Source organism: Lissotriton helveticus, chromosome 7 (assembly GCF_964261635.1).
Source record: "Lissotriton helveticus chromosome 7, aLisHel1.1, whole genome shotgun sequence".
Lineage (NCBI taxonomy): Eukaryota > Metazoa > Chordata > Amphibia > Caudata > Salamandridae > Lissotriton > Lissotriton helveticus.
The window spans coordinates 954,658,505-954,683,251 of record NC_136068.1 but is presented as its reverse complement, the minus strand read 5'-3'; positions in this window follow the sequence as shown (position 1 = coordinate 954,683,251).

Here is a 24,747-nt window from a genome sequence, read left to right as displayed (position 1 = left end):
AGGCACCAAAATAAGAATGGTCTCATTAGGGAATCAGATTGCTAAAATAAAATCCCACATTTGCAAATCAGGGCAGTTTTGAATGCATTAAGGCAAGCTGGATAGATGTTTTGCAAAGTATGGGACATTGCATGCACTTGTGCTTCTAGAAGGCAATGTGTGAGATAATACCAGAGAAATCAGCATTAAAACCGAACAACAAGACCATAAAGCACTCCAGCAATCAGCCAACAAGCATTGGTAACGCCAAAAGGTGCTGCCTAAGTGAGATCTATTGGCTTTGTCAATGTTTTATAGACATGTTACACAGCAGGGCGAGCAGCTGTGCAAGATGGATTAGAGGCAAGTGCTTTTTTTAAACCTTGTTGAATAGCAACCTTTGCTGCTGTGCCAAATGTCAATAATAGTGGGAGGGGGAGAGAGCAGCAATAACAGACAGCAGGAGGATGGGGAGTATATGGAAAACAAAACAAGGGCGGTTCTGAGGAGGAGGGAGTACCAGACAGTGACAGGGGAGTTAGAGTCGGGAAGAATAAATAGTCCCTCAATCACAGAGCGAGCAGTGGACGAGACCTAATAAAGTTGAATCAATATTTGCTTGGTCCATGCTCCACAGAAAGGAACAGAAATGACGCTTGACTTCCACTAGCCAATTGGGAGACTGCAAAGAAGAGAGACACTGAAGCCAACAAACGGTAAGTAGTGGCGGGCTCTATGCCCTTTCTTGTAAACATTAGTGTCTTGCAAGCAAGATTGTCTGCAGCGCATGTGCTGTCGCAGGCTCAACTTAAAAACCAAAACCACACTCACACAAAGCCTATTTTCCAATCCCACTGATCACCCACTATTATAATTCCATCTGCATGTTATTATTCTTTCGTTTTTATTCATTTTAAACTTTATGTTCCTAAGAAATAAAGCTGACAGGCCTGGAATGAAAACATATTTTATTTCCCTGAACATTCCTTTCTGGATCTATGAAAAAACTAGATAATGTGCACTGTTCTGTTAACAAAACGCAGCAGATGGCTAGATTTATAATGCCTCTGATCTTTCCCACTGTATTGCTAAGTTGGATTTGTTTAACATTTAACAACACTCGTTTTTTGCCCAGTGAATAAAGGAAAGCTTTGCGGAGTGAAATGCTCCTTCAGGAAGGCTGCAGCAGAGTCCCATTGTATGACTTCATAAATTAACTCTCTGTGACAACTCAACCTCAAGATTTTGGAGCACTTCATATGATTACTAGTTTCATCACACAAGGACACAGGGGCTTATTTACAAGCCCCTTGCGACACTTTTCCGTCACTTTTCCCATGTTAAAAGTGACGCAAAAGTGGCGCAAGGAGTTTGTAAATCTGCCCCACTGTCTTTTTTTGGGGGGGGGGGGGGTTGAGTGATTTAACCAGAAATACGGGATATTCAGCGGATGCTAAGACTCCAAAGTCAGCGGCCACATCCTCTCCTCAAAGACGGAAATCAAAAATATATACTGGGGCCTGTTTATGAGTCCCTTTGCGCTTCTCTTGCGATGCAAATGAAAGATGAGATGTATGACACTACACAAGGCCACCTTGGAGGGCTCTACATGGCTTCATAAATCTTGAGAAATGTAACGCAGCACAAATGGTGGCTGCCCTGTATTACTATACAACAGGGAGGCATTTCCATGGTTGTGGTGGGTGTTCCCATGCAACATCCATGAATTTCAACGCATTCCAAGATTTACAAGAACAGGTATACCTGGGAATGCACCAAAAAGATATGTCTAACCAGGAGATGTGTAACAAGGAGAAATATCTATATTTCTCTTATTATTCATAGACTATATGAGGAAAAAGCATCTCTGGATTGTTTTTCTGCAGGAAGGTGCCTATTCCTGCAGACAAATTATCCTACATGCAATGCAGGCACCCTTGCACCACGGTGTAAAGGTGCCTTCATTGGTGCTTGGCAGCCCATTGAGCACCTGCACAGGTGAAAGGACAGGAAAGCACCATATTGCCGTAAGTACAGTGCATTTCTGCCGTTTCCCAGTTACTCAGCGCTGAAAACTGTCTTGCTACCCTGCACCACTTTTTCCTAAATATGGCCCTCATTTTTTATTGTGCTGACATGCATAACTCACCTATATGTATGATCTGCTATTGTCAATAAAGTTTGTAAAATGTGCGCAAATGTAGTTGTATGTACACTTTATTTGTTTAATTACTTATTTATACGCTGCACCAGTCGATATACATGGTTGGCTTGTTTTCAAGCATTGCACAGAGCTTTCATACACGGTTGAGCAAAGTTCATGCTATAAATTACAATAATTAAATTCACTAAATTTAAAAAGAAAACCACGTGCCACAACTGTTCTCAATGTAAGTAATAAATACACATATGGCCTGGTTACAAGTTGTGCTGTTAATTACCTCCCATGTGTTAAATCTTGTTTATGCATGGACGAAATTATAAACTTGGTTTTATTTAAAACATATGATAATTATCGGACGTGTTAAATAGCCTAACCTTTGTGCTTTGAACACCAAAACCTGCATGTTTTTCCTGATAAACTTGCATTAGGTATTATTTATCACACCTGATAAATAATGTGCCCCATGGTATCGCTAATTATCATGGGCAATAAATAACGTCTCAACTTGTAATCAGGCCCGGTATTTGTTCACAGTCATACAAAGATTAGCTTTCTATCACCTGGGTAGGATAAAAGATATCGACATATCGAAAAGATAATCTTTCTATAAAGCTCCATAGTTTCTCACAAACTAAAAGAAGCTGACTCTCCCAAAAAAAAACTTACGGAAAAAAAAACTTCAGCTAAAAAACACATTTTAGATACCATGATTTCGTTGTCATACGCTTGGATTTACATCCCTCCACTGGTTAATAAAAAGACAAACAGTTTGTATTCATCTGGTAATAGAGAGGCCCAGAAGGCGTTACTCAGAAACACATGTGCAAGTAAAAGCAAAGTAGTAAGAACCCCCAATCAATCAATCAATCAATCAATCAGAGTACTTGTAAAGCACGCTACTTACCAGTGAAGGTCCCAAGGCGCTGAGGGGAGGGGGGGGCACTTCTACTGCTCGAAGAGCCAGGTCTTGAGGAGTCTTCTGAAGGCGAGTAGCTCCTGGGTCTGCCGTATGTGGGTAGGGAGGGTGTTCCAGGTCTTGGTGGCGAGGTAGGAGAAGGATCCGCTGCCGGAGGTCATTCGTTGGATGCAGGGGACAGCGGAGAGGGCGAGGCTGGCGGAGTTAGTGGGTGGAGGTGTGGAAGCTGAGTCTGATGTTCAGGTAGGGTGGTCCAGCGTTGTGGAGTGCTTGTGTGCGTGGGTGAGGAGCTTGAAGGTGATCCTCTTGTCAACGGGGAGTCAGTGTAGGTCTCTCAGGTAGGGGGTGATGTGGCTGCGGCGGGGGACGTTGAAGATCCATCGGGCGGAGGCGTTTGTGATGCGTTGCAGTCGTTGTCGGTGTTTGGCTGGGATTCCCGCGTAGAGTGCGTTGCCGTAGTCCAGTCTGCTGCTGTCGAGGGCCTGTGTCACCGTTCTTCTTGTTTCGGTCAGGATCCTCTTGTAGATCCTGCGGAGCATGTGGAGGGTGTTGTAGCAGGAGGAGGAGATGGGGTTGACCTGCTTAGACATAGAGAGGGAGGAGTCGAGGATGAATCCTAGATTGCGTGCATGGTCGGTGGGTGTTGGTGCTGTTCCCAGTGTGGTCGGCCACCAGGAGTCGTCCCAGGCTGAGGGGGTGGGTCTGAGGATGAGGACCTCCGCCTTGTCCGAGCACAGCTTCAGACGGCTGCTCCTCATCCAATCGGCGTTGGCCTTTATTCCCTCGTGGAGGTTGGTTTTGGTGGTGTGCGGGTCCTTGGTGAGGGAGAGGATGAGCTGGGTGTCGTCAGCGTAGGAGATGATGTTGAAGTTATGATGGCGGGCCACTTGTGCGAGGGGGGCCATGTAGACGTTGAACAGCGTTGGGCTGAGGGATGAGCCCTGGGGGACGCCACAGATGATGTTGGTGGCTTTGGATCAGAAGGGTGGGAGGCGGACGCTCTGGGTTCTGCCGGAGAGGAAGGAGGTGGTCCAGTCAAGAGCCTTCTCTTGGATTCCGGCTTCTAGGAGGCGTGTCTTTAGAGTGCGATGGCAGACCGTGTCGAAGGTGGCTGACAGGTCCAGGAGGATGAGGGCTGATGTTTTGACGTTGTCTAGTTGGCACCTGATGTCGTCTATGGCGGCGATGAGGGCTGTCTCGGTGCTGTGATTTCATCTGAATCCGGACTGGGACAGGTCCATGATGTTGTTGTCTTCGAGGTGGCGGGCCAGTTGCATGTTGACGATTTTCACAATGACCTTTGCCGGGAACGGGAGCACGGAGATGGGCCAGAAGTTCTTGAGGTCCTTCGGGTCCGCTTTGGGCTTCTTGAGGAGGACGTTGATTTCGGCGTGCTTCCAGCTTTCTGGGAATGTCGCTGTTTCGAAGGAGATGTTGATGACCTTCCGTAGTTGGGGTGCGATGGCTGCGTCTGCTTTGTTGAATACATTGTGTGGGCACGGGTCAGAAGGAGATCCTGAGTGAATGGAGTTCATGACCTTGCGTGTCTCGTCGTCATTGACGTTGGACCAGGAGGTCAGGGGGTTTGGCGCTGGTGGTTTTCGCAGGGGAGGTGGAGTCTGGCATAGTCGGGTGTTGAAGTTGTCTTGGATGTCAGCGATCTTGCGGTGGAAGAAGATGGCTAGTGAGTCGCACAGTTCTTGTGTGGGCGGGTTGTCGTTGGTGATGGCGCTGGGGTTAGAGAGTTCCTTTACGATGCTGAAGAGCTCTTTGCTGTTGTGTGGGTTGTTATCCAAGCGATCTTTGAAGGAGGATCTCTTGGCTAATCTGATGAAGTGGTGGTGTCTGCGGGTGGTGTCCTTGTGGGCTGCGTGGTTGTCTGGTTGCGTTCATGGAGCCATGTCTTCTCCAGTTTCCGGCATGCGCGTTTAGAGGTCTGGAGCTCATCGGTGAACAGTGGCTTTCTTGTTGGCATGGCTGTTGTAGGGTTTCTTGAGCGGGGCAAAGGTGTTGGCGTAGTAATCGATCCACTGTCTGAGGTTTCAGACGTGGCGTCTGGGTTCGTGAGGACGGTGGTTGGGTTCTTGGTGAGGGACGTGATCAGCTGGTCTTCGGTGACTTTGCTCCAGCAACAGTGAGGCAGCTGTTGGGTACGGTGGTGCGTGGTTGGTTTCTTGAAGGTGAAATGGATGCAGCAGTGGTTGGTCCAGTGGAGTTCGGTGGTGTGGTCGAGGGCGATGTGGGAGCCTGTGGAGAAGACGGGATACAGCGTGTGGCCGACAGCATGTGTGGGTGTGGTGATGCATTGTCTGAGGCCCAGGTTGGTGAGGGTGCTATTAGAGACAAAGCAACAGGACGGACCAGTGAACGGGCATCACTTGCAGCTATCGTGGGGGCGCTCACGCACGTGGCAATCGCGCTGCGGCAGCAATAATTACTCCAGACACCTTCAAGTGGTCTCTGTGTTGCCTCGACCAACTTTGCCGGGCCACACCTCCTTTATTTATAGCTGGCGCATGACGACATGCACCAGCGCTAGCGTAACCTTTCCGGCGCGGGTAGACTGCACTGCTACCCCGCGCTGGAGGACACTACATTCGGTCTAACCTTTATCAAACAAACAAACAAACAATGATCATTTAGATCTGTTACCAGTCACTAGAATTCCAGTCCCAGGATTGTCACACCATGAAGTCGGCCAGAACTGGATGAAGGTGCAGGGTTTCTTCCCAGTCCATACCTGGAGTGTTCTCCCCGTGATGATGGCAATGATGGGGTCATTCCTTACGAGACTTCACTCTCCTTGAGTCCCGCAGGGGAACTCGGCAGACTCCCCCGGGCGTTACTGGCAGTGGCAGCGTGTCCTGGTCTGATAGATTCTCATCCTCATGTCCACACAGATGTGGACTTGCCACAGTTGTTTCGGTTTCCGTGCCATTACGATCGGGGACACCCACGGGGTGGGCCCGCCGACCTTTTTGATAATCCCTTGCTTCTCCAGCGCCTCCAGTTCTTCCTCTACCTTCTTTTGTAGGTGGAACGCAATGCGCCTGTGTCTCAGCGCCACCGGTTGGACTAACGGGTCGATGGAGAGAGACTTCCTTCCCTTCAGGCATCCAATACCTTTGAAGACGTCTTCGAACTCTTCCATGATAGCCTCTAGTTCCTCTTCCTGTACTGCCATGGCAAATGATATTAGCCTCAGTTCTTCAGCTGATTGCCTACTTATTAGCATACCGCTGACTTCTTTTGTCACATACACTGTCGTGGGGATCTTGAGGTCTTGGTGTTGCAGTTCCGTCTTGAAGCATCCCAGGAGCGGGATGGGTGTTTTCTGGCCATACGCAAATACTCTGATCCTTGCCTCGTGTAGGGGTGGGCGTGTACTTAGTTGGTTGTACACATTGGCAGCCATCAGTTCAATCGAGGCCCCAGTGACAATAGTGGCTCTCACTTCCTGGTGGTGGACTTTGATTCTGCACTTTGGAAGTCGTCGTCTCTTCCGTCGTGGCTGATCAACTGCGAACACATAGTGGACCGGGTAGTCTCTCGCGTCGTCATCCATATCTTCACTGTCTCGCTCTTCAGCTACAGTCTGTACTGCTTCTTTCTTTGATTTCGCCGACCGGCATACCGCTGTGAAGTGGTTCATCCACCCGCACGCACTACACTTCTTCCCTCTTGCTGGGCAGTCTTGCATGCGATGCGGTGTGCCTCTGCAGTAACCGCATTCCCTCTTCTTGTCCTGCTGTCTTCTCCCTGCATTTTGACGCACCTTCTGCCTCACCACATTCGACTGCTCTGCCATATTGACTTGTTCCGTCTTGATGGGTCGGTGGAGGGCCGCTTCCATATGAGATGCTCTGGCTTGTGACAGTTCCTTTGATCGGCCCAGGGTGAGGATATCCGCTAGAGGCTTGCCTTCTTCCTGAAGAATGTTTACTTGGATGAGTAGCACCCTTGAATTACCTGACCTCGAATTTCTTCCTGTTCGTCGCGGAATCCGCAAGTGCTGGCCAGCTCCTTTAACTGTTCATTTAACACATCTAACGATTCCTCCGCTTCTTGCTTGGCCTGGCGAAGAATGAACCTTTCGTAGTCTCTGTTCGCCATCGGCTCGAAGTGCGAGTTCAGGGCGTTGAGCAGCGTGAAATATGTTTTGGGTGTGGCTTCTACTAGGGTCTTGTAGATGCGGTGGATGTCTTTACCGCCGAGGTGGAGGAGTAGGGCTCTGCATCTTTCTCAGGCTATGCCTGCCCCTTCAAAGTAGATCTGGAGGCAATCGGTCCATAGGCTACCAATGCAAGATGCTTAAGAGTACTTACACACGCAGGGGTTCTTTCAAAAGCAATTAGCATGACTTTGCCCTGGTAATGCTTGCATGCCAATATACTAAAACATAAAAAGATATAGTTGGGTTGTATGGAGTTCCAAAGATTTTTCTCTGTAAGTTCATCAAGCGTCCTTAAAAACTTCAAAATCGTTTTGATCTGAAACCAACAAAAATCTACTATAAGTAGATTGAAGCTGGGGGAAAAAGCATTTTTAGCAGCGCACCTCTTAGTATGTGTATGTGTAGTATGTGTGAGAAAATTGTCCCGAAAGACTAATCTTTAAGGAAAACGTCTAAACAAACGAAGACAACTGACATCGAAAAATACAACCGGTTTTGTAAACTTAAGGAACATCTCTCGAATCTGTGGGATAAGTGTAAAGCTTTGTCCACCCCTACAAAATATTAGAATTTGAATTAATCTTTCTGAGTGGCATGCAGATGAGGAGCTGTATTCAGCAATACTCATACACTAGTAGCAAAAACTGAAACCTCCTCGACACAACTGCATTTTTGAACTATTCCAATTAACTTGTATTCAGCTGTTAACGTGAGGTGTATTCCAGCCAGGCTAGTGAATGCTTGCTTTATATTTCCATTCAGGCATGCACACTCAAATGGCCTTGTCTGTAAGTCCAGGGCATTAGAGGGAGGGAAAGATGGAGGTAAGCTAATGTCATGCTAAAGACAGAAAATAGCTTAAGTGCTTTGTCTGCATGAATCTTTTTCAACTTCCTGAATTAACTGAAAGTCAGGGCAGCTTCACAAATTAATGTTGTATTGTTAAAAACAGTTCTTAGATCTTGATGTGAGTGTACGAACGTATCCATAGTGCATCGACCTCAAAATATCGGGTTCTGCTCATAAAAAGAGACAGGACTGTCTCCTCCTTTTCATATGACACAAATCAGCTGAGGGCTAACGTGTTATGATATGCTGTCTGCCTGACATAACATCCAGGAAACATCTCTGGCACCACTTCCTTTGCAGCAGGATTTTGGCACGGTGGCGCAGCAAGGGTGCCATGGCCATGCTGTAAAGATGGACATTTGTCCCCCTGACCCCTGGTTGGATAGTAAAATGTAGTAATAATCAAGGTTTATTGGGTCCCTCTGGGCTCTAGCACAACTTCACCTGCTGCATTAGTGACGGATAATCACCTGCCTTGGTGTTCCATGCAGGGACTCACGTGCTTGCTTGGCCCTCTGAAAAGTGATTCAGACTTTATCTGCCACCATAGAGCTGTAATTGAGGAGGCCATTTCAAACCACGGGAGGACCAACCAGCAATAAAGATAATCAACAAACACTGAAGGCCTCTCATTGACTCTCTACAAAGGCAACATCCTACTGCATTAGAAGCAGCAATGCTAATCTACACTAGTGAGCATGCACAAATATAACCGGTAGAAAGCAGACTGGGACCCTCCTTCATTGCCCAGGGCATCATCAGCGTGCAGAGCCAGATGTGGAAGCATCCTCGCTGTGACATCGGCTCTGTTGGAGGGACTACCCTCCGGTCACGACCGTCGCCTGCCTGAATCCGTGGTCCGGGAGCGATCCAGGAGTGGAACGCCATTTTGCAGGATGTCCTCCACTGCCCCATACAGCCCATATTGATCTCGAAACTCTGCACTCCAGAGCAACTAAACTAGCTCAGAGCATCCATAGCTCCATTCAGGACTTTATGAGCCTCCTTCACCTGGCCGAGCTCTCCCTTGCTAACCTCAAGTCACCTCATACCTCACCCCCACCAATCAACCTTACCACCTCTCAGAGGAGGAATCTCGGGCTCTCGCACTTTCCTACACCTCTACCACCACCACTTCTAACCCTCTGGACCTTACGGAAAAAAAAAAATCCAAGCCATCCTCCGAGACAACAACTCTTCCCAAGCCATCCCTTGTCCACTAGATGCAAGTCCTGGTCATCTCATCAGCACGATCACCATTAACCCCAACAGGCCACCTACCCTCCATAATAGAAGTGTGATGAAAAGCAACCTTGCGCCAGTAGTCCTGTCTGTCCAGACCCCTGACACCACCCCAGACACCCCCTTATCTGGCCTCTTAATCAATTGCCATTCAGCAGTCAAGCATGCCGCTGATATTGCTGACCTCATCCTGAGCAAAAACTTAGACCTAGCTACATAACAGAATCTTGGCTCAATGAATACTCCTCCCCTTGCCTAGACTTATTAGTTCCTCCCAACTACAGTATTGCCAGACTAGACAGACGTTCCAACAAGAAAGGAGGAGGCATTGCCTGCATCTACCGATCCTCCCTCTTTGTCACTGAACTCTTGGCGGACACCACTGACTCCTGCGAATACCTCGCACTCTCCATTTGCAGCAACTCACTACATCTCTGCAACTTACACATTTTCTACCACCCTCCTGGCTCTAAAGACTCTTTTACTGATCACCTCTTGGAAATCATCACAACAAAGATTTCCTCCAATGCCAAAGAGATTTTCCTGGGTGATTTCAACCTGCGCTGGAATGACACTAAAGATCCCCACGTCAACGCTATCAAAGACCTCCTAACTGACCAAGCCCTGACTCAAGCCTGCTCTCTGCCAGCTTATTCAAATGTGTCATCATTGACTGTATAATTTCTAAGGAATCCTCAGTCAAGCTCATCTCCATAGACCCATGTGACTGGTCTGACCGTCACTCCATCTCCTTCGTTTCACCTGGGACCCACAAGACTAAGACACTGCAACTGGTGATTCCCAAACGCTGGACCAGAGACACTAAGAACCTCGACCTTATGGAACTGGAAGCTCGCTGCAAATCTGACCCCTCCCCTCCACACATAACCACGGCCAGCGACCTAAATGAGCATTACTCGTCAGCTATATCAATCATTCTGGACGACCTTGCCCCTCTAAAGCTAAAAAGGACACAAGCCAAACCCAGGAACCCCTGGTTCACTGGTTCCCTCAAAATGGAGAGGAGGTCCCTATGGCAATATGAAAGAAACTGGAGACAACACCCCTCTGCGACGCATCTTAAACTTCTCCACCAGGCGAGAGAGTCCTACAACAAGCACATCCTCAATTCAAATAAAGAAGATCTGAACTGGGGAACGCCAAGAATAGACCCGGCAAACTCTTTGAACTGGTCAAATACCAATCCAACAAACTGGCTAAAACACCGAAAGAATCCCCCAAATCTCTAATATGGTCAGAGGAATTCTCCTCTTTCTTCGCTGATAAAACCACGGCTTTAGGAATCAAACTCAGTACCGCATCCTACTCTCATCTCCTTCCGGACCTGCCCCCTTTCTCCGCTCCAAAAGGGGGTGGTGAAGGACGGAGCATTTGAACCAACCAAACACTCACACCCAGTCAAGAAATCTGGGTTTAATCCATCACCGTTCTTTAGACCACTCTGCAACCCCAGTTCAGACATGGCCATATGCAAATCACTCTGACCCTGTGCCTCATGGGAACAGTCCAGCCCGAACTGCCAAGCCATAACTTCCCTGGACCGGAAAAAAGCTTCAGAGGACAGTTTTCTGGCATTTCAGCCGTCTTTCTCCGCTCCACCCCCTCTAGACTCTCCTAAAAACCAAGCCCCCTGGACTGACTTCGAATATTATGACGAAGACACCATCTCCAAAATCCTCTCTACCCTAAACACTAACAATCACTTTAATGACCCACTACCTTCCAACTGCCTCACTGCTGCCTCCCAATCCATTGTTCCTTGCCGGACTGCAATAATAAATGACTCTCTCCAACAGGACTCGATTCCAGACCCCTTGAAAGCCGACCAAGTCCTCCCTATTTTAAAAAAAACATCACTGGATCCAACCTCCCCGACAATTTCAGACCTATCTCCAATATCCCGCTACTAGCCAAAGTACTCGAGAAATGTGTACAACAACAAATAAGTCAGCACATCAACAACTTCTACCTACTTGATGACTTCCAATCTGGATTCAGACCGGGACACAGCACTGAAACTACTATGTTCCACATCGTGGACGATGCCCTCCAAGCCCTAGACCAAAGCAAAACCTGCCTACTAATCCTCTTAGATCTATCTTCCGCCTTCGACACGGTCACCCATGATAAAATTCTCGAACGCCTCAATCTCAGGATGGGTCTGGATGGTGTGGTCCTAAAATGGTTTAGGTCCTTCCTCCATAATCGATTCCAGAGATTCCTCATCAACGGCAACCTATCAGCTCCTACCCCGATCACGGTTGGAGTCCCCCAAGGCTCAACCCTGTCCCCCACCCTCTTTAATCTTTACTTAGAGCCACTCACCGAAGTTTTTCGTACCGCCAAAAGTTCCTACCATATGTACGCGGACGATACCCAAATATACAGCAATATCTCTTCGCTCGAGGAGATCCTCTCCCTGAACGAGACCCTGAAACTGACTGTCTAATGGCTAGCCGCTAACCAACTAAAACTCAACGCAAAGAAAACCGAATTTCTCCTAATCTCCCCTTCTAAACCCATCCCTGAGATTCAGATGTGGATCAAGGCCATCACAGACCTAAACTGCCCGCCGACCCCTGGGACAAATCCCTGGGCATAATCCTAGACTGTAACCTGAACATGCGGGCCACATCCACTCAATGGCTAAAGCAGCTAGATTCCACCTGAGCTACCTATGGAAGCTGAAACCTTTTATCGATGCTCCGGACTAAAAAATGGCAGTTCAAGCACTAGTCCTCTCCAGACTGGACTATGGTTGTTCCACCCTCACTGGTCTACCCAAGATCTCCCTAGCACCCTTAAAAGCTTGCCTCAACGCGGCCGCCAGACTACTCACCGGCACCAGGAAATTCAACCACATCTCTCCACATATGAAAGCACTGTAATTAGCTCCTTCTAGAGGCCAGAATTCAGTTGAAACTGGCATGCATCACACACAAGGCTCTTTATTCAAACTCCTCTGCTTATCTGGCACAAAAACTAATGGTATCTGGAGGAAGCAGGACCTCCCGGTTCGCCAGAAACCTCATACTCCAACCCGCCTTTTTTCAGAAAAAAGAACCTACAATAGGGCATTCACCGGGGTGGCACCAAGAATCTGAAACTCTTTCCCACCCGCCATCAGAAGAATCCCTTCTCTAGCACGTATCAAGAAGGAGACCAAAACCTTCCTCATGGGTAAATTCCTCGTCTAATGCCTGCCATGCCTGACCACAAGTCTGAGGATTCTAAGACTATCGCATCTTCCCCAGATCACCAACTCTCCCCTTAGAGAATTTATGGGACCTCTATTTTTTATCGACTTTAACTATGATTGCAATCTTACATTTGTATCTCCGTTATCCCGTATGTTCCCTACATCCCTGCCCCTCGACATCCTTTTGTATAGTTCTGTATATTTCTACACCTTAGACTTTGTTTGTACACCTCTGTATATCCTGTAAAGCGCTCTGATACCCTCACGGGTCAAGTTTGCGCTCTATAATAGACAAAAATAAATAAATAATGACATTCAACAGTGCCTGTTTAAATACTCTCATAATTTATCTTGACCCTTGTCAAAAGAAGAACACTAAATATCATGTGGTTAAGGTAACTATTTTAAGTTTGGCAGATGTGTTATGTTAGGGGTCCCACCCACAACCAGGCAACCTTTCAAAAACAAAATTAGATCAGTGTTATATATAGTTTGTGATTAGTGACATGCATCAGTGTTCTAGAAGTGTTTTGAGTATGACCTTTAGAATTCCAGATGGAAAGTTGACTCGAAAAGATTGCTGGGAGCAGGTTACTTTCTACACTCTCAAGGGTGTTTCAGACTTGGAAGAAAACTTCAAGAATTATTTTTGGTGTGACGAGCATTTTCTGAATCACTCTGATTTGCGAACCTGCCTGAAAGTCAAAATGTTGGTGTTTCTTTGATGGTATTGGAGAATCACCGTTTACTGTGCCAGTGGTGTCGGCGAGGATTTCACTGCAAAAGAGGTACACTTATAATTGTGCTTAAGATTGGTAAGGATTGCTGCCTGGCATCCTGAAAGTTACTGAACTTTCAGCTTGAAAGTGTTTTTAAAAAGAAATAACCTCATAACTGCCATCTGCTGTCACGTGACATTGAGCTTTGTGTTCTGCGTGTGTAGCTCTGTCCATGATTATCAGCTCAGAAGGCTACTGTCTGCACGCAATATTAAATTCTGCATACTCTGCGTGCGCATTTCTGAGAGCGTCTGCTGTTGTGCTGATCTGACCTCTTGTGCTGTATCACGGTTACGCTGGGGTCACGCAACATCTCCTTGCATGCTTCCATCTTGGCAAGGCACCCCACATGTTACAGAGAAGTTGGTAGGAGTTAAATCGAGAGACTTTACCGAAGTGATTGAACGAGAATGGCTTTGGCGGACTGTTGTTTTTAGTAACCCTGGGCGTAGTGGGCGTAGTGGGGCTTCGTGGAGCTACGTGAAGTGGGCGAGAAACTACGCCCACCTCCGCACTCCGCGTAGCCCCACTACGCACCGCAGGCCTCCCTCCCGCCCTCCCTAAATACTTTAAATTAAAAGTGGAAAAGAATTAAAAGGCACTTACCTTGCCCGCCGCTGCCCGCCGCTGCCCGCCGCGTCCCCGGGGCTCGCTATCTTCATGGCTGCCGTCTTGTGTACTAATGCGCATGCGCGGGCGACCGCGCATGCGCATTTCTCGCGAGAAATGCGCATGCGCGGCCGCTCGCACATGCGCATTAGTACACAAGACGGCAGCCATGAAGATAGCGAGCCCCGGGGACGCGGCGGGCAGCGGCGGGCAAGGTAAGTGCCTTTTAATTCTTTTACACCATTAATTTAAAGTATTTAGGGAGGGCGGGAGGGAGGCGGGTGGCGGCCAGCTACGCTCCGTCTGCGGAGCGTGCATAGTGCCGGATTCTACTCCTGCTACGCAAAATGCGTAGAAGCCGGCACTACGCACACTCCGTGCACGGAACGTAGCCGCCCGCCCAGGGTTAGTTTTTAGGTCGAGCATGGGCAGCGCATGTGCTGGTCTGCGAGGCACGCTGTATTCAGGTATTGAGTTAAGCTCTGCCCACTCTCCGCCCATATTTTTTATTGGATTGTGTCATTGTCCTTTGTAAATTGCGGCATTTCATTAGTCAATAGGCTTAGTAGTCCCTCCTTAGTACCGCCTTGTCTCATTTTATAACCTCCTATGAGGACACCCCGTTACATGTGTTGTTACTCAGTAGGCTTTAATTACATTCTCCGAGCACTATTTTGTTAAATGGTTTTCACCTGCCTGCTGTTGAAGGCAGGACACGATCTCCTAATGCTTTATTAATATTTTTTTCATAGAACAGCACGCCACGCTGATGCAGTGGTGGCCGCACCTTTAGTTTATATGTGGCACTGAACGTGGCTGCATGTTTTTTTTCTATTTGTTCACTTTTTTGACATGTGATGCATCTTACTGTCTAACCAGAAAAGTATCTGTGCACAATGAAACATCTTCTAATTACAAATCAAAGTGTTCCTCATGTTCAAGAACGTTTATTGACCCTTTTAATATGGCTTGCAGAGTTTGGTAAGTTTTCATTGGTTCCTTCTTTTTTTATTAACCATGCACCTTTCTCCAAGTGAATCTATTTAACAAGCACCCCATGCTGCGGTTTCAATGTAATAGTGGCCACCTCCCTTTCTTTAGACAAGCCCCATCTAAAGAAAGGTGCGCTGCCGCTATTAAAGTGAAACTGTGGCATAGGACGCTTTCACAAAAAAAAAACAATTGTTTGTCAACTTGACAAACAGATGCTTTTTTTGTAAAAGCACCCCATACCACACTTTTACTTTAATGGTGGCCATGCCTCTTTCTTCAGACGAGCCCAGTCTAAAGCAAGGGGCGCTGCCGCCATTAAAGTGAAAGCGCGGCATGGGGCACTTTTACAAAAAAGGCTTTTGCAATGCAATAGGTCTCACATTCGCGAGAGGTTACGTTATTGCCATTGTAAATGACAATGCCTTTTAATAATCTGTTTTAAAAACAGCACATAAATAGAAGACATTGTAATTTACAATGCCAATAACTCAAACTCTCATAAATGCAAGACCTATTGCATTGCAATTGCTTGTTGGATTTTTTTTGTTCAGAATTCATTCAACATAAATCTGAATGACCTCAATACAGTCAATGAAGTTTCATACAAGTTCCAAGGTAGTAATTGTATGACAGTGCAGAGGAAGCCACAAGACCTACGGGGGTTATTTAGGGGCCTTTCGTCACTTTTGTGCTGCCGGTGCATCACTTTTTATGACGCACCAGTGGTGTGAAAATACGCCATGTTGCTTCATATTTACAAAGTGATGCATCTAGGTAGATGCGTCACTTTGTAAACACCTGCTCCACATTATACCTGACCCAGGTATAATGTATGCAGGTGGGCGTTCTGACGCAAAAAAGGGTCATAGAAGTGACGCAGTGAAATCTATGAGATTTCACTGCGCCACTTCTAGGATCCAAATGCATCAATATCTTACGCCTACCTCATGGCAGGCGTAAAACTGACACAGGCACATTTAACATGGGACTTGCCCATGTGTAAATTACCCATTGCTGCAGTTGCGTCACTTTTGTGATACACCCCAGCAATGTGTCATTTTTGCACCTTCTGATGCGTCAGAAATGAGGACATATCTGTAACTCCTTTTGACATGATGCGTCATACCGTAAATATGACGCATCATTGCTATCGCAAGGAGGGTGCAATGAAAAGTGGCGCATCACTGTTTTCTCGCAGCGATGCATCACTTTTCATAAATGAGGACCACAATTCTTTCAGTTCTTACTTAAGGCATTATTGATCAGTTATAGTCTAATTTCTTAGTGTTATGTTGAACGCCATTAGTCTAGATTACTCTATGAGTCTTCCCCGGAGGAGAATCGCGGAGAGTGAACTAGTCCCTTGGATGAAGAAGGGACACTGAACTAATCTACTGATTGTTGTTTCAGAACTATGAGTTCACAAACTTATTTGTTATCTCCTCATCAAGCGGTCTGGCCTGTGAGGGGGAGGGGTGGGATCCATACATGAAATTGACTGAATGGAAGTCATATTTCTTGAATTGCTTAAAAATCTTTGATGAACAAAGAAGGATGTTGGCGGAACAGCGAAAGAAAATATTTTTGCATTCGTTTGGACCAAAGGATTGAAGGTGTATGAACAGATTCCTACGGTGGTATGGATGGAGATATCAATGTATTTAATAAAGCACTTGCTTATTTTAACCCCTTCGACGCTCATGACGAGCTGGGCTCGTCATGCAGTAGCCTCCTGCTACGCTCATGACGAGCCCAGCTCGTCATGAATAATGGTAATCATGATTTTCCAGCACAGGGGAAAAATCCCCATAGCATTCAAAAGGTTAACAATTAATTTGCCCCCAATATGTGCATAGGCATTATTAGATACAACTTTTTTAGAAGAAGGTGAATGAATCAATCAATGAATATATTCTCAAGAAATTGTATTTTGAGTGTAAGTTTGGTAATTTAGCAGAAGACCTGATAAGGTATCAGGTTGTAATGCATGCCAGAGATCAGACTACACAAGAAAAGATTAAGAGGTTATGGTGATAGTAAGGAAAGCAGAATTATCAAACAGGAGTCACAAAGCCATTACGCTTGGAAGTGGAGTGACTCAGGAGGATGTAATAGGAAAAGTTATGGAAAAATCTGTCAAGATTCAGAAAAATGATACCAAGGGTAAAGAGCAATCTAGTGAAGTTTACGGTGTAACTGCTGTGATAGCAAGTCACATTTGGCTTACAGCAAGGATTGTCTTGCCTAAAAAAAAAAAAATGTACTGCATGCAGTTTATTGGGTCACTTTTCCAAAGTGTGCAGGATAAAAAGCAGGAATAAGGTCAAGTGCGTTGAGGAAGGAAGGTCAGATAATGAGGATCAGACTACTCGGAAAAATAATGTTTTACAAACTAAACATTCCTTCATTCGTAATGTAAGTGATTGTAGTGTTAGGAAGAAACCTCTGTGTACTATGCAGGTAGGAGGCATAGACATCCAAATCTATGCCAATTCCAGTTCTAGGTACATGATTCTTAGTAAGGAAGTTTGGAGGAAACAATTTGTGAGGAATATAGGTGACAAATTAATTGAACCAGACATTCATCCTGAGAGTTTTACAAGAGAGAACATTGAAATATTGGATTTTAGAACATTAGTATTTAGGTTTAAAAAATACACATAGCATTGGGCAAATTGTATGTGGTAATGGGTCAGAAGTGATAATAACGTTTGCATTCCATGCATTATCACCACATGAGAAAACATATTCTATAATAGAAAAATAAACTCTTGCTTATGTATAAGTATTACAGTATTGTAGATCCTTCATTTGGGATAAGTAATATGTTTAACACAGTGATCACAAACCCTTGTTGAGGTTGTTTTCTACAAAAGGTATGATTAATGTTTCGACTGGTTTTCCAAGCATATCAAGGCGGAAACAAGATTGCATCTTCAAAGTGGAGTATTTACGAGGATAAAAGAATGTCAGTGTGAATTTCCTATCTTGTATGCCTAAAGATATGGTCCAGTGTATGGAGAATGAATGGGATAATTTTTCTATAGTGCTAATTCATGACACTGGTATGCCTGTGATTAATGAGACTTTGTGGAAGGATAAGTATAGGAAGGATTCAGTTTTGCAAGTAGCTATGGCATATGTAAACAAAGGTTGGCCAAGAAAAGTACTCAGTCCAATGCTAAGGCATTTGTGGGAAGTCAGGAATGAACTAACAGTTGGGAAGGATTATTTGAAGAGAGGGGAGAAGGTCACAACCTCAAAGACATTGAGATCTATTCTTGTCAAATTGAGCCATGAAGGACACTTTGGAATAGTAAAGACCAAAAAGGATGTTAATAGATGGTTTTGGTGATCAGGAGTGGATGTGGGTATTGAAAGAATGATGAGGAATTTCATTGCTTGAGCCAATGCAGATAAGTCATTGTACATCTTGAGACCTAACGTGAGAGGCTATTGTTCTTAAAAGACCTTGGGACATGGTAGCCATAGATTATTGTTCTAATTGCCATTTTTTCTAGGTGGCCAGTAATTAAGGTGGTAAGCAAGGTGGACACTCATATTGTATTGCGTTGTATTGATGGGGTGTTTGTGACTGAGGGGCTACCAGTTCAAATCATTATTATTATTATTATTATTATGTTTCTTATATAGCGCCTGAATCGACCCCCGAAGGGGTATCTCCGCGCTTGCCTTGGGAACCCGTCCTAGCTTTTCCCTGTGAGATAGCCCCTACAGGGCATCCCCAAGGTGAAAGCCAGGCATCCCGCCGCAGGGGGGCCGTTGTGGAGATTAAGCAAGCTTAATGCCCAGAGTTGCAGAGTGTGAACCCATGATTAGGTCAGGCACCGAAGCGAGAATTATCGAGTCCATGGACATTTGAGCTCAAGACCCTGCCGCGTCGGGAATTGAACCCTAATCCTGGGTCTGACCTCTGCTTCAGGGTCTGCCTGCTCTAACCAGTGAGCCACACTTCTCCATTAGTGACAATGGTGTGCAGTTCACTTTGAATAAAGCAAAAACGTATTTTCAGTATGTATTAAGGGGCTTATATTCAACACTCCTCTATGTGATTTTAATCTGTTTTTGTAAATACCCAGTTGGAATGGGATAGACTGTCTACTTAGCAGCTACCTAGGGGGCTAAGAGAATAGTCTTTCTCTTACAAGGACAGGTTGTAATATTGAAGGGTATACAATAATTAGAAGATTGTGACATGGATATCCCATCCACTGTGATCACAATTCTGAGTATGTTCTTCATTTCTCCACAGTATGTGTATACCGTTTGGGCGGAAATTCCTCCACATTGTCAAGATCAATTAGATCTACTATCGCCTCCTTAACAACTGATTAAGGTAAGGGGGTTGTTACTTGGGACTGGGACGGATAGACGTTCTGTAGAAGACCAATGTGACCTACTGATTAGTGGCACGCCCAGGTCGAAACATGTTGACTCTAGCAGTTTAGGAGGGGTGTTATAGGTTCCTAATGTTCCTTCCTTAACACCATCATCCTTTATTCATTTTTTAATCCTGACCTTGGAACCTACGAATAAAGGTACATTAGGTATCCATGAGCCAGTTTTAACTCACTATTTTGACTGCACTTTTTGTTCTATCACTGTACCCAGTCTTGGACTGACACATTCTGCTGTGAACACCGCTTATCACCTTCATTCTGTGTTCTGTCTATGTGTTTTATGTTCCCCCTCCCTATGTTCCGTCCTGTGTGTGGCTTCGCCAGGGCGTCGCAGCAGACCCGATGATGAAGCATGTCACACACATTTGTGTGTGAGTGAGGGCAGTTTTTTCAAACTAATAACTGTGTCACCGCTCATCCCCGGTTGTTAAATGTGGTTCTGCCTCTCCACCCCTTTTTGTGTGTATCATATTGACTCTAGGGGGTTCGGGGTGGTAGAGTAGTGATTGACCCTCTCCTCTTTTGTGAGATAGAGCTTATATTCAAACCCCCTTGCGCCACCCATACATCACTTTTCCATTGTTAAAAATTGTGCAAAAATGGTGCAAGGGGCTTGTACATAAGCTCCTAAGCATTTTAACACTTCGCTTTATAATCCCAGTGGCAATGTTATGATTGAACACTTGAATAGGGTACTCAAAGGAACCATACAATTAGCCAACAGCAGTAATGACAATTGGGAGTTATATGTGCTTACAAATGTTTGGTTGTACAGGACATCTTTGAATGATGCCTTGGGTGTGACTACTTTTGAGGTCATGCAGGGCAGGCATGCCGGGACTAAAAGAAGCCCCAAAAAATTAATGGAGTCATTGGGTGAAATGTTTTTTATGGAAGGTTTGTGGAAAAGAATTGTGAATCCTTATCAAAGGTATAGGGAAACTTAAATTCTATGAACGATATGAAGAGTATGGAGGTGGAGGAAGATATGTGGGTCAAGGTGAACAAACCTTGGAAATTGTGTAATAAAGAGAGTCAGTTCGCATGTCCTTTAAAACTTTTAGAGGTACTTCGCAATGCTGTTCGGTTGAGTGATGGTAACGTTTGGAATTTGAAAAGAATTGCAATTCTGAATGGGGAATCAGGTGTGTATAAGATTGAAAGCATTCATTTTAAGTCAGATCAATGACACAATATCAATGTAAACAATATCGATTGACACAAACATCATGTCAAAAATATTGTTTACCAAAGTATTGTGTCCTGATACTTATAATGGTAAGTGCAAAAATATCTGAAAAAAATATTGTTGACACTAATATCATCATAAGCAGACAAAAATATAGCTTTGAAAATATAGAGTTTAAAGTAGTAAATAATAAATATTCATGTATAAATGCAATACAATATAAATTAAATATGTTCCATTAATATTTAATGCTATATATAAATATATACTGATATTAACACGCAAACACATACATATGTGTTTGTTTTTATGTAATAAAAATAATTGGCCATTGTATTGTGATTGCCTGCATAATAAGGTGGTTATTCATTTTCACAGTTTTTCGATTTCGTTTGGAATTTTAAAGTTTAATTTACCAGTGAATTGAAAACAAAGCAGGTACAAATATGTACTAACATGGAAGACGCAGGTGATTATTAGCTCTTTCAGTAGGTTTTCTATGTCTATTGCACACATTGTGAAGCATCAGTGACGATGAATATAAAATGTATTCAATATGGTAGATACAACGATGTGACCAAGGCTTTCCAAAGCTGAAATGTGCTATTGGCGACATTATTAAAAACCAATAGGCAAGATTTGAACATGGTCGTCTGGTGTTGTGAAGAATGTATGGACGACAATCTTTCATGCCCTACCTGTGTATCCACATCACCCTCGTTCTGGTGCACAGCAAACATATGGCACCACCGAGGAGTGTTTCTGAAGAGGAGAGGAGGGGAGCCCCCTGCAGGCTACAAGTATCCTGATGGTTCAGTGCTGGTGCTCGGAGGGTCAGAGGGCACGCGACTGCTGGAGTGCTGTCTCAGTTAAGAGACAGCCGATGCAGGAGAGTGACATTCACGCTACATGAGTGTCTATATGAGTTATTGTAAGGTTGTCTGAGTATCTGTATGGGTGCCTGATTGCTTTTGTGGGTGGGGTGTGCGTGACTCTGTGCATAGATGTGTGAGTGGGTGATTCACTGGGTGCATGGTTTCAAGAGTGCTTCTGTGATGGACTATATGGGTAGGTGAGTGTGTGTATGTGTGTGTTAGTGAGTGAATGTTTATCTCAGTGGTACATGTGTGAGTAACTACATATGTGAAAGGTAGTATATATGTGTGTTAGAGTATATAAATGGCTATAAGTGAGAGTGTGTGATTGTGAGAGTGGCTGTATGGATGAGTGTGTGCTTGTATCAGTGATTGTACAAGAGCATAAGAATGTGCTAGTATTTGTATGAGTAAGTGAGCTGGTGTGTGTATAACTGTATAGGTGAGTAAATGGGAGTGTGATTAATTATTTGCATGACTGACTAGGTGTGTGAGTACCTCTATGGATGAGTGGCGGTGTGTGAGTGTCTATATAGGTGTTTAAGTGCATATGATAGTCCTGTACTGAGTGACTGTACGGGTGAGTGAGTGGATGTGTATGTAGACCTAACAATCGGTGAGTGGGTATGTAGTTATTGGTGTGGGAGTGTCTATGATTTTGAGTATGGCAGTAATTATATTAGGGTGTGAGAAGATGCATGAAATTATCACATGGATGATGTCATCTGTGATGTCATTTGAGATGTCATCAGTGATGTCACTGACCATTTCATGAGTGATGTATGTGAAGTCATCAGCAGTGCATTGCGGGGGCACGAGTTAAAGTTAGCTGAACTAATTAAAAAGGGGGAATTTCTATGGTATTGTATGAGTGAAATGTCCAACGAACTATACCGCCCCTGAACCTATGTTTTTTTTTGTGAATTTCTAAGGTTATTTAAATGCTAATTTCTAACTATAACGTGCCTGAAACCTATGTTTTTTTCAGTGAATTTCTAAGGTTTTTTAAATGCTAATTTCTAACTATAACGTGCCTGCAACCTATGGTTTTTTAAGTGAATTTCTAAGGTTTTTTAAATGCTAGTTTCTAACTATGCCTACAGAGGTAGGACATGTGAAGAAAGAAGAAAAAACGCACAGAAAGAAGAAAGACATGTGCAGAAAGAACCAATAGAGGAGCAGAAAGAGGCCTTTTTGCAAAAACATCCAGTGCCCACAACTTTTTCAGATGGGTACTGGTGGTAACTGACTCTGACTAACCAGGCCTAGACCCAGTGCTGTGCTAAAAGACACTTAGGGACTCATTTATGAGGCTATGCGTCACTTTTACGCCGCCAGAGCATCACTTTTTGTGATGCACCAGTGGCGTAAAAAATGCCCCTTGTTGCGCCATATTTACAAAGTGGCGCATCTAGGTAGATGCGTCACTTTGTAAACCCCTGTTCCACATTATACCTGCTCCAGGTATAATGTATGCAAAGGGGGGGGGGCGTTTTGACACAAGAAAGAGTCATAGAAGTGACACAGTGAAATCTATAAGATTTCACTGCGCCACTTCTAGGACTCAAATGCGCCAAAATCTTACGCCTGCCACACAGCAGGCGTAAGACTGATGCAGGCCCTTTCACATGAGGCTTGCCCCATGTGAAAGGAAACATTGCTGGAGTTGCGTCACTTTTGTGACACAGTCCCGCAATGCGTCCCTTTTGTGCCTACAGATACGTCAGAAATACTGACGTATCTGTAACTCCTTGCGACATGATGTGTCATAATGTAAATATGACGCATCATTGGTGTCGCAAGGAGGGCATAATGATAAGTGACGCATCGCTTTTTTCACGCAGCGATGCGTCCCTTTTCATAAATGAGGCCCTTAGAATACAGTGAAAACACCTACATACACTAGGGAACACTATGCATTGGGGTACCCCTGTGATTAGCATGACCTCCTCTGTAAGGCCCTAGTACATAATAGAGAAGGGGGATTGAAACTACCTCTAAGTCAGCGGTGCAGAAATATGCTACTTTAACTAGTAGTCGCGTTTGCAGAGTGGTGGAGAAAGGGTGCAGGGCGTCCAACCAACGCTCAGGAATTCTGCTGTGTAGGACTTACAGGAGGTACCAGGAGGGATTCTTGGTCCCAAACTCCCTCAGGACTAAATTGGACTTCATCCCCCATCCCGTAGTCTGCCACGAGGCACGTTTTTAGAGTGGTAGAGAAAGGGGGTCATGACCTCTGAAGACGTCTAGCAATCCCACTGTGTGGGACTTACTGGAGATAATAAGAGGGGACATCCTTCGGTGCCAACTTCCCAAACTATTACCTCCAGTCAGTCTCACACAGCAGCACTGGTAAGTACTCATACCAGGCCTCGCCCACTTTGCCCACCACTCTACAAGCGAGCTCCCTGGCACGTTATTGGATGGGGATTGAAGTCCCCTTCACTGCTGGGGATCCTTTAGGGGCCAACTAGCCTACCTTTTACCTCTAGTAATTCCCACACAATGGGATTGGTGAGAGGTAGACAAAGGCCATGCCCCCTTTCTCCACCACCCTGCAAACGCGCCCCCTGGTGCTTTGTAAATTGGAGGATTAAGTGCAGAGAGGTGTTAAAAAGGGGCATAGCCTGGACCACCTCCATGCAACACAGACCTTTGGTGCTTACTGGAGGTACCTGGTGGGCTAGTTGGCCCCCAGGGGCCCTCAGGATTGAAGGGGAATTAATTCCCCATCTTAAAACACGCCGCAGGGCGTGTTTGCACACATATCACCTCAGGCCCACCCCCACCCTTCACCACTGTGCAAACACACCCCGTGGCACGTTTTAAGTTGGGGGATTAAGTCCCCATACTGAGAGGTGCAAAAAGGGGCGTGGCCTGGACCACCTCTCTGCAACGCAGGTCTGTGGCGCTTACCGGAGGTACCTGGTGGGCTAGTTGTCCCCCAGGGGCCCTCATGATTGAAGAGGAATTAATTCCCCAACTTAAAACATGCCACAGGGTGTGTTTACACACATGTCACCTCAGGCCCTACCCCTCCCTTTACCACTTTGCAAACACGCTCTGTGGGACGTTTTAAGTTGGGGGATTAAGTCCCCTTGAATCCTGAGGGTCCCTGGGTCCAACTAGCCCACCAGGTACCTCCAGTAAGCGCCACAAAGATGCATCGCAGAGAGTTGTAAAAAGGGGCATGGCCTGGACCACCATAATTTAAAACACGCAACAGGGCACATTTGCAGAGTGTTGCTGGGAGGGGGCAGGGCCTCCGGCATGACTGCGGTGTTTTCTGTTTTTTTTTTTAAGGGGGCTTCTTTTTACTTTTTTGGGCCTTGGGGAC